General features: G+C 36.6%; 1 protein-coding gene across 6 annotated transcripts in view; it reads left to right on the top strand.

The window, feature by feature from the left end:
- Positions 1-15,621, top strand: part of TEC (tec protein tyrosine kinase) — a 158,532-nt gene that overhangs the window by 60,977 nt on the left and 81,934 nt on the right. The window contains exon 1 of one of the 6 annotated variants that reach the window (XM_032497071.1): positions 1,158-1,254. The exons of the other annotated variants lie outside the window; for them this stretch is intronic. The gene's annotated coding sequence lies outside the window, so the exon portion shown is untranslated. Of the gene's footprint in view, positions 1-1,157; positions 1,255-15,621 lie in introns of those variants that run through there. 6 annotated transcript variants of the gene reach the window in all.

Below are 15,621 nucleotides of genomic sequence, written 5' to 3'. Positions count from 1 at the left end.
TCGTAATTCATATATATAGCAATCTGAGGACTGTTAGTTCAATGTTAGCAGAAATATCATGAAGTTAAGAAGCAAGACTTAAATCAGATGAAGTCAGAATCTCAAAATGTGCACGCTTGTAGTGTGAAGCCATAGATCTTTGGGACTGTTGGTGTTTTTCAGATATATCCTCCTGAGAGACTTAATATAATTAAAAATACTTAGCCCATTAGGAATGTCTATTAGCCCTAATTTTTTTTACAGCAGATATATTGATCATCATATTATTATTAATGTAATATTTACATTTCTGTCAAATACTGGAGAATAACTTAAACTGAATTCCATTCAACTTTTGCAGAAACTGAGCTTAAGATAGTGTTTAAAAGGTAGAGATCAAGGATCATATTATCTGTTTACCTTTTTCTATATTTTATTTCTGTTTCTTGAGCTAGCAAGAAAATAACCTATCTAGCTCAGCCCACACAGAAATGCTTTTATAAGACTATATTTACCTAGCTGTAATCAAGTGTTAATATAAGAAACAGCCAGGTGAGGAATATTTTTTTAATTTCTGCCCAAACTTCTACTGAAGATGTATGACATAATATCTTTCATTGTCCTTTATGATCCCATAAACTAGTTTGTCTTTAGAGTTTAAAGACAGGGAAAGTTTTTCTTTTGATAAGTTGTTGTGTATCTTAAGATAACAAATTACTATCCTATGAAGCATTATGTTATCCTTTGTTCCCTGGATGTTGAGACGCTCCAAATTTAATGCTGTATTTATCAGCATATAGTAGCATTGTAGCATATGTGCATTTGACTTGAGGAAATTCAAACTCCATAGGTTAACAAAGAGAAGAGAGAAAGAAACAACAATTTAAAGAGAGTAGGTGCTTTTATTCACCGTTCTACTCTGTGAGCATATACCCCAGAGGGTGTGTGCATTGGGAGTTGCATGGACCTCTTGCTGCCTTGTCCGCCTTAGTGCCCAAAGCTTTTTCCATGAGCATCTCAGTGCTGAATGTTATTTTAGTCGTTAAAGGTTGCTCTTTCATACAAACTGTCCCTTGAATCCAAGCCATCTACTTTATCTGATGCTAAACCAGAATATCAAAAATCTGTTTTTCTCTCTGCTAGATTATTAGATTGTTTGCAAAAAGACCTCCATGATTCCTCTCCCGGTATCTACTCCACCTTGAAGAATCACCTCCCATTCTGACTCTGGGCTTGGCCATGTGACTTGCTTTGGCCAATGAGATAATAGCAAAGGTAAATCATTCAGAGATGTGAAATGTGTTGTGTATTGGGGCTTGCCCACTTATTGCTCTTAGAATCTTGGGAACTACACATATAAACCCAAGTTGTCCTGTTGAAGAGGCACATGGAAGAGAACTGAGGTGTCCTGGCTGACAGCCTGCAAGTGCTAGGAACGTGAGTGAGCCATCCTAGACATCCAGAATTGCCCACCCAACAGAATTATGAGAAATAATCCATTTTTACTGTTTTTATGCTAGTAATTATGGAGTGGGGTTTTTCGGTGGTTGTTACTGGATATAACTTCCAGTGTTGAACATTTTTGCCGATGCTGGTGGACATTTCTGCTAATGCTCTGCTGCAGAAGAGACAGAGTGGCCGTGTCTTCTGTGGAATATTTGAGGTTAATTTTGATTAATATTCAGTTTTTGCTGTGTGTACTGATGTGAGAACCAACCCCCAGGTAAGCTTTGGTTCTACTTGGTTTTTTTCTTCTTTTTGGTTTCTAATTTCTCCTTTTACTTTTAATTCTTACCTGTGTATTGTTTACGTGTTGTACATGTGTTTTTCCTTAAATTTCTTTTAGTGAGAATAAATTCAGGTAACAAAACCCATCATTTGAACCACTTTAAAGAGTACAATCCAGTGGTTTTTAGTATATTTACAATATTGTACAACCGTCACCACTATCTAATTCCACAAGATTTCTATCTCACACACACACACAAACACACACACAAAAAACCCGATACCCTCCCATCTCTCCCTTCATCCCACCCAGTTATCTACTTTCTTTCTCTATGAATTTGTCTATTCTGGACATTTCATATAAATGGAATCAATAAAACATGTGGCCTTTTGTGTGTGACTTCTTTTACTTATTATAAGATTTTCAAAGTTCATTCATGTTGTACTCTGTATCAGTACTTCATTCTTTTTTATGGTGGGATAACATTCCATTATATGGAGGTACGTATTTCATATATATATATATAAAACACGTATCTCCATTCATCAGTGTATGGATATTTGGGTTGTTTCCACTTTTGGGCTATTATGACTAATGTTACTATGAGCATTAGTATATAAGCTTTTATGTATGTTTTCAGTTCTCTTGGGTATATTCTTAGGAGTGGAAATGCTGGGTCATAACTTAACTCTATGTTTAACTTTTGAGGAACTGCCAAACTGTTTTTCACAGTGGCTGCCCCATTTTACATTCTCACCAGCAGTGTCTGAGGGTTCCAGTTTCTCCACATTCTTGCCAATCCTTCTTATTCTACCCTCCTACCCCCCCCTTTTTTTTTTATTATAGCCATCCTAGTGTGTGTGTAATAAGATCTCATTGTGGTTTTGATTTGCTTTTTCCTAATAACTAATGATACTGAGCATCTTTTCATGTGTTTATTGGCCATTTGTACATCTTTGGAGTAATATCTGTTTAAGTCCTTTACCCACTTTTAAATTGGGCTTTTTAAAAATTGTTCAATTGTAAATGTTCTTTATCTATTCCGGATACTAGACTCTTAGCAAGTTTCTCATTTGCAGATATTTTCTCCCTTCCTGTGAGCTGTCTTTGCACTTCTTTGATAGTGTCCTTAGACGTATATAAATTTTTAAGTTGAAGTCAAGTTTATCTGTTTTTCTTTTGTTGCTTATGCTCTTGGTGTCGTGTTTAACAAACCACTGCCTATATAATGTGTATGTGCAGTCAAACTGTAATAATTCTACCTAATAAAACTGAAAAAGGGGAAAAAAAATTTCAAGATTCAAAAAAAAAAAAAAAAAACAAACCAACCAAAACCATTGCCTAATCTAAAATCATGAAAATTAACAGCTGTATTTCTTTCTGAGAGTTTTTGTAACTTTAGTGCTTACATTAAGTCTTTGATCCATTTAGAGATCATTTTTGTGTATGGTGTGAAGTAGGGGTCCAAATTCATTCATATCCAGTTGTCCCAGCACCATTGGTTGAAAAGACTACTCTTTCCTCGTGGAATGGTCTTGGCATCTTAGCTAAAATCCATTGACCATAGATGTATGATTTTCTTTCTGGACTCTCAATTCTATATCGTTGATCTGTGCATCTGTCTTAGTGTAGTTCCACACTGTTTGGATTACTGTAATACTGTTGTAAGTTTTGAAATTGGGAATGTGAGTCCTCCAACCTTGCTTTTTTTTTCCCCCCTCTGAGGTTAACTTGGCTATTGAGCATTACTGTATGAGTTTTAGGATCAGCTTGTCCATTTCTGCAAAAAAAAAAAAAAAGGCAGTTGAATTTTGATAGAGATTGCATTGAATCTCTAGAGCCATTTGGAAAGCATTTCAACCCATGAACATGGATGTCTTTCTGTTTATTTAGGTCTAATTTCTTTCAATAATATTTTGTAGTTTTCAGTGCATGAGTCTGACACTTCCTTGGTTAAATTTTGTTCATGTATTTTTATTGTAAGTTGTCTCAATTTCTCTCTGGATATGCACAAGGTATAAATTAAAAATCAATAAAAATAAAAATTTTTAATATAGCCTGTCAGCTATTTAATGTAGCCAGACTTCTACTATAGAAGTCTAGGAGTAAGGACACTGGAGTTCTAGCCTCAAAAGTATTATTATTATTATTACTACTATTACTATTACTATTATTATTATTTTGGTTACATTTCTTTGCTTTTGTTTATTCATTTATAAACTGCTAAGGGACTCTTGGACATTTTAATTTCTAAGTGATTAGTAGTAACACTATAAAAATTAATTAAAGATGGCAAGACTGATAGCAAGCACTTACAACACACTTACATGCCAGGTACTCTTCTGAGTGCTTTATGTGTATTAACTCACTTAATGAAATTAGAGTGGGGTGCAGTTTTAAAAGTTAAAGGGCTATGTGATTGTGTGTGTGAAGAAACCTTATCTCTTAAATGACATTTAAAAAAACATAGCCTAGAGTTCTCAAAAAATAGCAATGGTGAGTGGTTAGTTTTTAATTAAGATATTGATAATAGTGTCAATGACCAAAGAAAGGGAAGATTTTTTTTGTCAACTCAACTTTTTTAAACTCCAATATTTATACCTTTCAATTGAGAGGTTTGGACCTAATGGTTTCTAGTTATTGGAGTGCCCAGCCCTCATTTTCTGTAATCAGATGACCTGGATACAATATGTCCCTGTCCTCTGTGTGGAAGCTGAGAAGAAGGATGTTGCAGGGGATGGGTCTTTAAGGCACTGGATGGGTCAAAATCCCACTAGAGTGTAAGCTCCCAGAAGACGGTGCCTGTATTTTCCGTTGCATTGTTGTATCCCTGTCACACTGCCTAATATAGAGTAGATTTTAAATAAATGTTGTTTGGTTGAAAAATGAATGAACAAGTAAACACAAGGCTGGAAAGAAATTGTTTTGGATTTTGATTTCTTTTTATTAGTGGAATTAGCATTCTTTGGGTGGGGATGAGGGAGAGGAAGGATTATTGAAATAGAATGTATTTAAATTAATAGAAATGGCTTTTACTGTTAGTTTTTCTTTAAACTCACCTTGCATTTCATAAGGCTGAGCCCTTGCACTGCGATGTGGCATTGGCCCACCATCTTCCAGAGGTGACAGCTAACTCAGCCTTTAGCCCGTCTCAGACGTCATCTTCTCCAGTTATCTTTCCACCTGCCACCTCTGGCAGGGCTGAAGCTTGTATCCATCTGTGGTATAATGCTTACTGCATGGTAATGGTATCATTGGCTTCTGTTACGTATGCCCTTTTTCCTAGACTGTGGACACCTTACTGGCTGTATCTTATGCTTTATTTTGTGTCCCAGACCTGATAGCATATCTGGCCCTTAGTAGATGCTCAGTTAACAGCTGTCAAATGTGTAGACGTGTATCAGTTCAGAGCAAAGATACGGCAAAACCATCTGAGCGGTTGCTTCTCTGAGTATTTGCTGTAAGAAAATTTACGTGCATCTTCTGATTTATGCCTCTTGATACTCCTATAAGGTGTTGGTATCATTATTTTCTTTTTAAATAATCTCAAAGGAATTAAGTAACTTGCTTAAAGTTATACAACTAATAAATGGCAAAGCTAAGATCTGGAGCCAGTTCAGTCAGATTTGAAAGTTCGGTTTCCTTCTACTGAATCATGTTGCTTAGCCAGAAGTTCCAACGTAAGTAACTGGTGAAATAAGATAACAGAGGGTGACATAGGGAAAGAAATCTTTAGGATGATGTTTGAAGAACCGTTGTTAATGTCTTCTCCTGCTCTGTCAGGGGACAAGTTAAAATTTTGAGAGTTAGTGTATCAAGAGATACAGGCCTACCTTCTAGGTGGTTGAATTTTCTGTGTTTAGTACAATAGTAAAATGGTGAACAAGTGGGTTTTTAGAATGTTGAGCCACATAGAATTTTAGGGCTAGAGACTAGGTTAGAGATCATCAGCTTCAGTGCATTAATCTACCGATAACATCGTGGGGCCTCAGAGTTTGTGAGTTTTGCTTTCAGTTGCATTGTCAGTTAAGGGCAGAGAAGGTTCTCCTACATCGAGGCTCACTTTTGTGTATTAACAGGGGATTCAGAGTAGTGGGGGGCAGAGACCTGTCACATGAAAGAGCTGAGCAGGCAGCTGGGAGGAAGCATTGTCATTTTCCACCATCAGAGATGTGTGAGACTCTGGCCTGGGCCTCTGGGATGAGTAAGCTCTGAGCTACCAGCCCCTTCAGAAAAAAGAACCCCTTGCACAGGGCAGAATTAATCCTCAGGAACATCTCAGAGGAGAAAAAAATCCTGTTAGGTTTTTGTTAATTTATGACTCAAAGACCCTGATCGTTTAAAATGCAGACAAATAAACTTTTGAAAGATATTTTTTCTTCAGGTCTGTCCAGTGACAATAAGAGAAACTAACAATAGTGAAGGGTCTGAAATAGTTACTTCTGTTACCTTTGAGGTTTGGCTTTTGAAGTAAATACCATTGAGGCTTAAATAAAGTGAAATCATTAAGCCATCCTGTACTTACTGACTACCTCCTGTGTCTTAGCAGTGTACTGGTTGCTAGATTGTGCTGAATACTATACTTTCTTTTGCTTGATTTTTGTTAAGATGGAATATTCAGAGGGGAAAAAACAGTTGGAAATATGCTTTTGAGAAATTGCTTTGAAGTAGAATGAAGATTCATTCATTCATTCATTCATGGAGGGGCAGGTTTATTTATTTATTTGTTTTCATGGAGGTGCCGGGGACTGAACCAGGACCTCATGCATGCTAAGTAGCACTTTACCACTGAGCTATACCCTCCCTGGGAATTGAGAGTCCTATGTCTGTGTAACATATGTGTACACATGCATACACACACACATATATTAACTAATTTATTCTGTTTGGGCTATCTAAATATCAGTATTGCTTATTTAAGTAAAGCTGATTTTCACAATTTTACACAGCACTGGAAAAAAATGGGGCATCTATTTATAGACTATGATTTTTCAAATGGAATGTTCAGGTGCACTGAAATATGCAGTCATCTGTTGGCAAAACATGATATTGAGATTTAATGCTTGGATATCACCCCAGTAGGAGAAGTATCTAGCTTCAAAATCTTTGTATGGTTAGAGGATGCTTATGAGTGGGAAACATTTGTTTACTTTGGAGAAGGTAGTTGAAAGTAGTAGGATGATGGTGAAGTGAAATTTCTGTAAAATACTAGATTTCAGTTCAAACCGTTGACAAATTTTGAAAATTCTATGAAACCATTTCTCAATTCTTTAACACCCAGAATGGCATTGTTTCTTTCCAAAGATTTGTATCATGTATATTGAATAAATGTTTTTCCCCTTGGAAATATATTTTTAATTCTGCAATTGAATCCAAATAGACAAATTATTCTAGTTAGAATTTATTTTAATTTCAGCCATATACCTGGAATGCATCTGGCCTGTAAAGGGAAGAATATATAGTTCAAAGAGTCATTTTTCTATAACTAAGGCTATTTATTGCTTTTCTGTTTAACCTTTCTGTACTAATAAAATACTCAAAATTAGAACTCATAATGAAGAGCCAGTATAAAACTTCTGAAAATGACATAGTGAACCCATGTCATTTTAAACTATTTCCTGTTTATGATTCTTATTAAAATCAAGCAACTTTTAAGAAAGACTTTTCATATATGTTATACATGGAAGTGATTATGCAGACCAGAGCATTAACAACTACTTTTATTCATGTGTTGATGTATCTCTAACCATCTGTCAAAATTCTGTCTGTATGTCACATCCTCATTGAAGTGGTCCACCATACTTTGAAGAGGGGTAATTGTTTCCTCTTTAGTGATCATGTGCTAGTGATTTCTAGGGACTCTTAGTGTTCTAAAGTGCTTTGCCCAGTATCACTTTCATAGCCCTCTATAGATTTTATTGTAATGCTTTGTTTTTAAGTCTCTTTTATCTGTGCTTCCCTAGAGCAAAGGTCGTGTTTTTCTCATCTTTGTAACCACTTCATTGCCTCATGTATAGTTCCTCATATGTCATTGCTATGCAGTGAATGCCAGAATGAATGGTTATAAGAATGTCTGAAACTATTCCTGTGGACAAATTGGTTCATAAACTGAATGTGGTGCAAAGATTGAAGAGTGAAGAGGAGGAAACATTTAAGGGAACGAAGAGGGTTGACAGGGATTAGAGATAAATGAAATGAGAACGAGGTAGTCAAGAATGATATAGTATATTAATTATATGTTCCAGTTATCTATCGCTGTATAACAAACCACCTTAAACATACAGGCACACAATAACAACCATTTTATCACACTCATTGATCGTGTAAGCTAAGAATTTGATAGCACACAGTGGGAACATCTCTTCCATGGTATCCATGCTCTTATCTTGGAACACTTGGTAGCTGGAAGTGTTGGACAACTTGGACAACTCAGGCTGGATTCATCTGAGAATTTCCTCACTCATATGTCTGGCTCCTGGACTGGGATGATTTGAAGGCTGGACTCAACAGAGTTCTGCACTAGAATACCTATATGTGGCTTCTCAATTCAGTGAAAGCCTCTCTCAGTATGATGTTAAGGTTCCAAGAGGGACTGTCCAAAGAATGAGAAGTCCACAAGAACCAGGTAGGAGCAACTTGGCCTTTTCTGGCCTAGCCTCAGAGATTATGTAGTAACCCTTCTGCTGTACTATATTAATTGAAGGAGTCATAAGGCCACTCAGATTCAACGGGAGAAGTATCAGTGAATTTCCTTCTATTTTTTTTAAAAAAGCAGCATTATATATCATAAATGGTCCAGATGGTGACCCAGTGATGGGTAAAGCAAAGAACAGGAAAGTACATTATCAATTTACTTCATTAGAGGTAGGGTGTATGAAAAAGATCCAGTTTCATTCTTTTGCATGTAGCTGTCCAGCTTTTCCAACACCATTTATTGAAGAGACCATCTTTTCTGTCACTGTATGTTCTTGCCTTCTTTGTTGTAGGTTAATTGACCATATGAGTATCGCTTTATTTGGGGGCTCTTTATTCTGTGCCATTGTGCCTGTTTTTGTGCCAGTGCCATACAGTTTTGGTTACCATAGGTCTATAGTATAGTTTGAAACTAAGGAGTGTGATACCTCTGGTTTTGTTCTTTCTTAAAATTTCTTTGACTTTTTGGGGTCATTTGTGATTCCATACACATTTTGGATTATTTGTTCTATTTGTGTGAAAAATGCCATTGGTATTTTGATAGAGATTGCATTGACTCTGTCGGTTGCTTTGGGTAGTATGGAAGTTTTAATGATATTGAATCCATGAGCATGGTATATTTTTCCATTTATTTGTGTTGTCTTCAGTTTCTTTCCTTGGTGTCTTATAGTTTTCACAGTACAGATCTTTCTTCTCATTGGCTAAATTTAGTTGTAAAAGGGATTGTTTCTTCATTTCTCTTTCTGATAGTTTGTTATTAGTATATAGAAATACAACAGATTTATATATATTACTTTTCTTATGCCATATTAAAAAATAAACTCAAAATGAGTCAAAAACTTGAACATAAGACCTGAAACCATGAAACTCCTAGAACATATAGGCAGTGATCTCTTTGACCTCTGTCTTAGCAGTATTTTTTGGTTATATCTCCTCAGGCTAGGGCAGCCAAAGCAAACACAAACAAATGGGACTACATCAAACTAAGCTTTTGCACAGCAAAGGAAACCACCAACAAAACAAAAAGACAACCCACTAAATGGGAGAAATTTGCAAACCATGTATTTAGTAAGGGGTTAATATCCAAAATACATAAAGAATTCATACAGTTCAATGTAAAAACAGCCTGACTGAAAAATGGGCAGAGGCCCTGAATAGATGTTTTTCTGAAGAAGACATACAGATGGCCAACAGGCACATGAGAAGATGGTCAGTACCACTAATCATCAGGGAAATGCTTATTAAAACAATAATGAGATACCACCTCACATTTGTTGGAACGGCTATCATCAAAAAGGCAAGAAACAACAAATGTTGAGGATGTGGAGAAAAGGAAACCTTGTGTGTGATTGGTGGGAATGTAAATTGGTGCAGCCACTGTGGGAAAAGATATACATATTTCTATGTTCATTGCAGCACTATTTACAGTACCCAAGGTATGCAAGCAATCTAAGTGTCCACTGATTAATGAATGAATAAAGAGGATGTGGTATACACACACACACACATATGCATGTACTTGGAATACTACTTTGCCATAAAAAGAGTGAAATCTTGCCATTTGCAGCAATATAGATGGACCTGGAAAGTATTATGCTAAGTGAAATAAATCAGACACGGAAAAACAAATACTATATGATTTCACTTATATGTGGAATCTAAAAAGCAAAACAAACAAACCAAAACAAAACAGAAACGGACACACAGATTCAGAGAATAAACTGGTGATTGCCAGAGGAGAGGGGAGTGAGAGGGTGGATGAAATAGGTGAAGGGGATTAAGAGGGTCAAATTTTCAGCTATGAAACAAATAAGACACCAGGAAGCAATACACAGCATAGGGAATATAGTCAATGATACTGTAATAACTTTGTATGCTGACAGTAACTTTTGTGGTGATCGTTTCATAATACGTAAAAATAGTGAATCAAAAACATTTTACATGATTAATATTATTTGAAATTTGAATGACTTTGTAACTCAGATACTAAGTACAAGTAATGACCATGTTGACATAAATTGATTTATTTTTATCAGAAACATATTGTCACTTGTTTTAATATTTTAATTGCCTGGCATGGATAAATTTTATTTTAAAGAAGCTAACAAAAGATGGCTTGCATATATTCAGAGGGGTACCTCTTAAGAAATGTTTTATTTCCATTAATTAAAGTTTTAAAAGTTTATGTAAGTAAAGAAAATAGTGAATCACTGTGTTGTACACTTGGAGTTAATATAATACTGTCTGCTAATTATCATTCCATTAAAAAAAAGTCACTGGACATTTTCCAAACAGTAATTAGATCATGGCTTATATCCATGATACTTTTTGAATGTAGTTTGCAACTTCTACTTGTTAAAAGTGACGTGTGAGAATGTTTTCTCTGGAATTAGTATTTTTATCAGTCTACTTTTTTCCTCTTAGAGATCAGGTATATAACAGCTGACATTTCAATTTTGGAATTTCTTCATTCACAAGCTTCAGAAGGAAGGGTAAATAATTCTCTGGTCATATTTGCCTACTTGTTTCAGTGTTCTCTGGTTTCACTTGCAATGCTTACCTTTGGGGGGCTTTCAAATGATTTTTATAAGAAGGCAGCAGTTAGGGTCTGCTCGCTTTACCTGACTGACCGCTGTGCTTTGGCACTTAGTCAATCTGTACAGAATTTTTTTTTCACCATGCTGCAGCCTTGAAAAGCTAACTTCTGCTTTCATGGAATTTGATCCGGGGAGAAAGGAAAGGAAAGAGAGGGGAGAAAAGAGGAATTATAACAAGGACAAATGTTGCATAGACTGTGGTTTTATTTTCGGTGCTGGAAACCACATATTCCTGTAGGGGAAGAAATGGGATCACATCATGTTATCATGAAGCTCTGCTGACTCAAGAAATCATTGGAAGAGCTTTCATAATGAATTGGATCGTGTGGTAGTAATATACTTAAGGAAGCAGAGCCCACACCCTTTTTCTGCTTAGATTTGTCTGCCTTGTTCTTTTTTCCCCCCTTCTCTCCCTCTCTTCTTCCTCCCATCTTTTTCTTCTCTTTCTTACCAGTTCCAAAATGTTGGATGACAGGGATGTAGAAAACCATGTTATTCCCTTAAACATATTTTTAAAACTTTTTGTTATGGAAAACTTCAAAGACAAACAAAAATAAGAAAGTGTAATGAACCCCTGTGTGCCTCACTTAGCTTCAATAGTTGTCAACTCATGAGCAATTTTATTTTGATTATGAAGCAAACCACAGATATTTTATCCATAAATTTTTCAGTATGTATCTCTAAAAGATAATAACTTTTAAAAAAATACAGTCGCAAGAGCATCACCATACCAAAAAACTCCAAAACAACCTAACACTATTTTGATATCATCAAATAAACCTTACCACAAACCTAAATGTCACCAATATGCAGTTAGTGTTCAGGTTACCACAGTTGTCTCACATTTTAGCTGGCTGGGATATCTCTTAAGAGTTTTCCTCCTCAATCTCACTGTTTTTGTTCTTGAAATTCTTTGTTAAAGAAGTTCGCTCATTCTGTAAAAAAACTGAACACAATAATGACTTGGATTCTTTATTCCTATTTTGAAAATAATAGGAGAATAATTTGTTGACATAGATGAATGTTTTATGTTAAAAACAATTTAGATTAATGTAGTCAAGAAATATATTGGTATTAGATTACTTTATGTATAATTTCCAAATTTTATGTTTTCTCCTAGTGAAAGTTGCTGAAAATCACAGTACCTACTTAGAAACTTGTTATTCATGCCTAGTTTTCACTGGTTATTGTTTCTTTCTGAATTAACAAGAAGCAGAAAGAAAAATATTTGTTGTGTATCAGAAATTCTCTCACAGGAAGAGGATTAGTGCCAGAATATTGTCATTTAAAGTGAATCCACTTACATTTCATAGTGACTAGTAAAAAAGGGAGAAAAAAGGCCTTATGATTCATACATTATCTTGAAAAATAAAGTGAAAACATGTTTATTTTATCTCATATATGGCACCATTTAGATTATAATTGTTAACTCTTAGAACAAAAAGGGAGTCAAATGTTAGTTTTCTTGAGAATTTTCTGATGAAAATGCATGATAAAAAGTTTTGTCTTCCTTCACTTTACATTTGGATTTGTCAGCACAGATTTAAGAGGGCCATGTTTTTCAAAAGCATTAGAAAGCTTTATCAATTTTTGCAGGGGTGTATCATGAGGTAGAATAAAAGTTAAGTCACTATAACAAAGAAACCACCATACGTCATTTCTAAAATAAGATAAAAGTGTGTTTATCTATCACAAAGTAGGTGAGCAAGTCTAGACTAGGGGGAAACTCTGCTCCATGAAGTCGTTTAAGGGCTAGGTTCCATCTTGTTCCCTCCTCTACTCCCTACAGTGATGTCTTCAATGCATAAGGAAAGTTGAGTCTGCCATGTGCACTTTCCAGCTGGTGGGGAGGTGGAAAATGCCCTAAAAATCCAGGGAAAGTAGCTTGTCTTTAAGTTAGAGGTGACCCTCATATCCCTGGCTGCACACATCCCTTTGGCTTTAACTTAGATGGCCACCTCTAACTGCAAAGAAGGCTGGGAAATACCATCTCCAGCCCATATGGCCAGGAAGAAGGGGAGAGTGGATGAGGACAGGGGGTTACCAGTGGGGAAGGGAGCAAAAAGAAGTCTGCCACCGTGCATTTTAGTATTTTAAGTGTAAATCATCTTCGACACTTGTTACTGTGTTATTTTACTTTATTTTTACTAGCTAACTAACTTCAAGGTCCTCATTTGCCTGTGACATTGAGTGTGATCAGAGTATTTCTCCAACATTACTCCCATTTTCGACTTCTTGAAAACTTTCATCTTCTAAATATTTGATATTGTTGACTGTTTGATTCCTTCATTCAGTCAGAGAGAATGACCAGCAAAGAAGCAGAACGTAGTAATGTGGAAGGAATATTTAATTGGGGCCTATGTAGGCAGTTGACTAATGAGCAATTTTTATGTTATGACATCTTTTGTTTCTGTCTAGAATCACTTAACTATGAATCTCCTGTATAGTTAATATATTTGTTGATGCTTTGAGATATTGTAAGCAGATAGGGTCGGGGTCCCTAGAGGAGAACTAGACATAACTTTCTTAACCAAGGAGAAGCCATTTTAGGCCTAAGCCATTTTGTGATCTCAGCCTGCTCTTGCAGAATAGGTCTCAGTAGTTAATAATTTTAAGGGAGTGAAAGAAGATAAAAACAGCTATTACCAGGCCAGGGAGATAACTTAGCCATATTATCAGTTGTAAAGACTCCCAGTTATGTTTCCGATGTAAAGATGAGCCTGAAGCACATTCTTGAGCTGTTCTGCAGAGTTCAACCCCGCCTTGAGCACTCAGCCACCAGATCAGCTGGAATGATAATGTTGACCTTTGCTGACCCTCCTGACTTCAATCAACTAGGTCCCAGACTCCATCAACTTTTGCCTCAATGCTATGCTGAATTCTTGCTCCAGCCCCAAATTTGCTGCTTAGGGGAGATACTGCTGTGGGAAATATCCCCGGTGTTCTCCTTACTTGCTGCAAGTAATAAATCCTTCCTTCTCCTGTGCTTTGGTTTGGTTGTGTCTTTTTGGCTCGACAGCCACCATGAGGCGAACCCAGTTTTTGGGTGACAGTATTGCACGTGGTTTCTTTTCTCAAAACTTTTTTCTCCATCCGTTGTTATTTTTCTCTCCTCCCACTCCCTCCCATTTTCCTTTTTAGCAGTCAGGAGGCACTCCAACCCAATCACAGCCAAAGATCACAGTGGAGACCTTCAGCGTGAAACCCAAGCCTGTCTTAAAGAGTATGTGTTAAATCAGTCTTTGTACCTGTATTATATGGACAGTAAGAAACAACTATTCTCAGTGCAGCACTGCTGAGTCTGCTACAGGTTGACTTGCCCCGCCCAGTCCAGCATCACAGTCACCCACCATGTGTCAGTGGGCTGGGTGGGGACTGCATTCCTGGGAGAGATGAGATAAGTCAGCTAGCCTCTGTAACTTTTGCCTTTTGACTCTTGAGTCTTCTCTTATCTAGGTTCAATAGGTCAACCAATGAGTTGGGGGTTTGAGGATTCTCTTTTTTAAGTAGACCCACAAACAATTCTTTTGCTTTAAGTCCTTCGCCACTATTAGACATACCATTGGTTGTTTCCAGGCTTCTCCCCAGCATGTTTATTTCCTTCCAGTTTCTAAAATTTTCTTATCTCCTGTCCTGTTTTCTGTTTCTTTGATAGTTAATTCCTTTGTGACAACAGCAGAACTGATTTAATGGGGTTTCAGGAGGGAGCCTAGGCTAAAGTGTACTCTCAGCCCTCTGTCTTTAACTGGAAATCTACATGAGGAGAATTTTCCTTCATTTATGTGACCTTTAATAGTGTTCTTTGACCAACGGGTTATTAAAACAACAACAAACTTTTAATTGTATGGTACAGAATGCTGGAGCTGGAGGGGGCCCTTCTCCTGGGACCAGGAGACTTCTAGTCTGGGTTTGTGTGCCTTTGAGCAACTCATTAAACTTTCTAAACCTCAGCTCCTTAATTTGTAAGGGGATGGTCACAGATTTAAGTGATGGCTAAGATTCCTTTTGACTCAAATGGTATGATTCTATATAAGACTATTAATCTCTTATACAAAAACGGTAAGGTTTTTTTTTCTTCCCTACACATTCTACATGAAATACTTCCCCCGTCCTGATGTTGAAACCTTTTGCTTCTAGTCCTGCGGATGAGCCATGCCCCACTTATCCTCCTGGGCTTTCCAACGTCTGCCTTTTGTTTTATAACTATGGTATTGCTTGTTGGGCTGGGAATTCCATATTTGCATGTGGCCTGTTCTTCCGGAGTGTAGCTTGCTTTTCCCTTATACACCACTCTTGAAAGTTGTCATCTTTACCCTACATTGAAAATATGTTGCACAAAGTTGAGAAGAAGATTTCCAAATAAGTCATATTTACACATCAACAGTTTTTCAGGAACAAAAAGATAGAGTGTCAAAATTTTAATTTAAAATAAAGATGACCAACATAGATGCCAAGCAACAAGAGCTTTTCTCTGACTTCTCCGCTTAGGAGAATAGGTCAGTTGGGTCTGTTATCCAGCTGCTTATTGAGAGGCTGCTCTAGACACCAAGTGTGGTGTAAAGACTTAGCGTAAGCGCCCAATCTCTTCGCTTAAGATTGGGGCTCGCAAACCTACCAGCACAT

The sequence above is a fragment of the Camelus ferus genome, chromosome 2, assembly GCF_009834535.1.
Source record: "Camelus ferus isolate YT-003-E chromosome 2, BCGSAC_Cfer_1.0, whole genome shotgun sequence".
NCBI classification, from domain to species: Eukaryota; Metazoa; Chordata; class Mammalia; order Artiodactyla; family Camelidae; genus Camelus; species Camelus ferus.
Note: the sequence above shows the minus strand (reverse complement) of the source record. Positions and strands in the feature narration are given on the sequence as shown.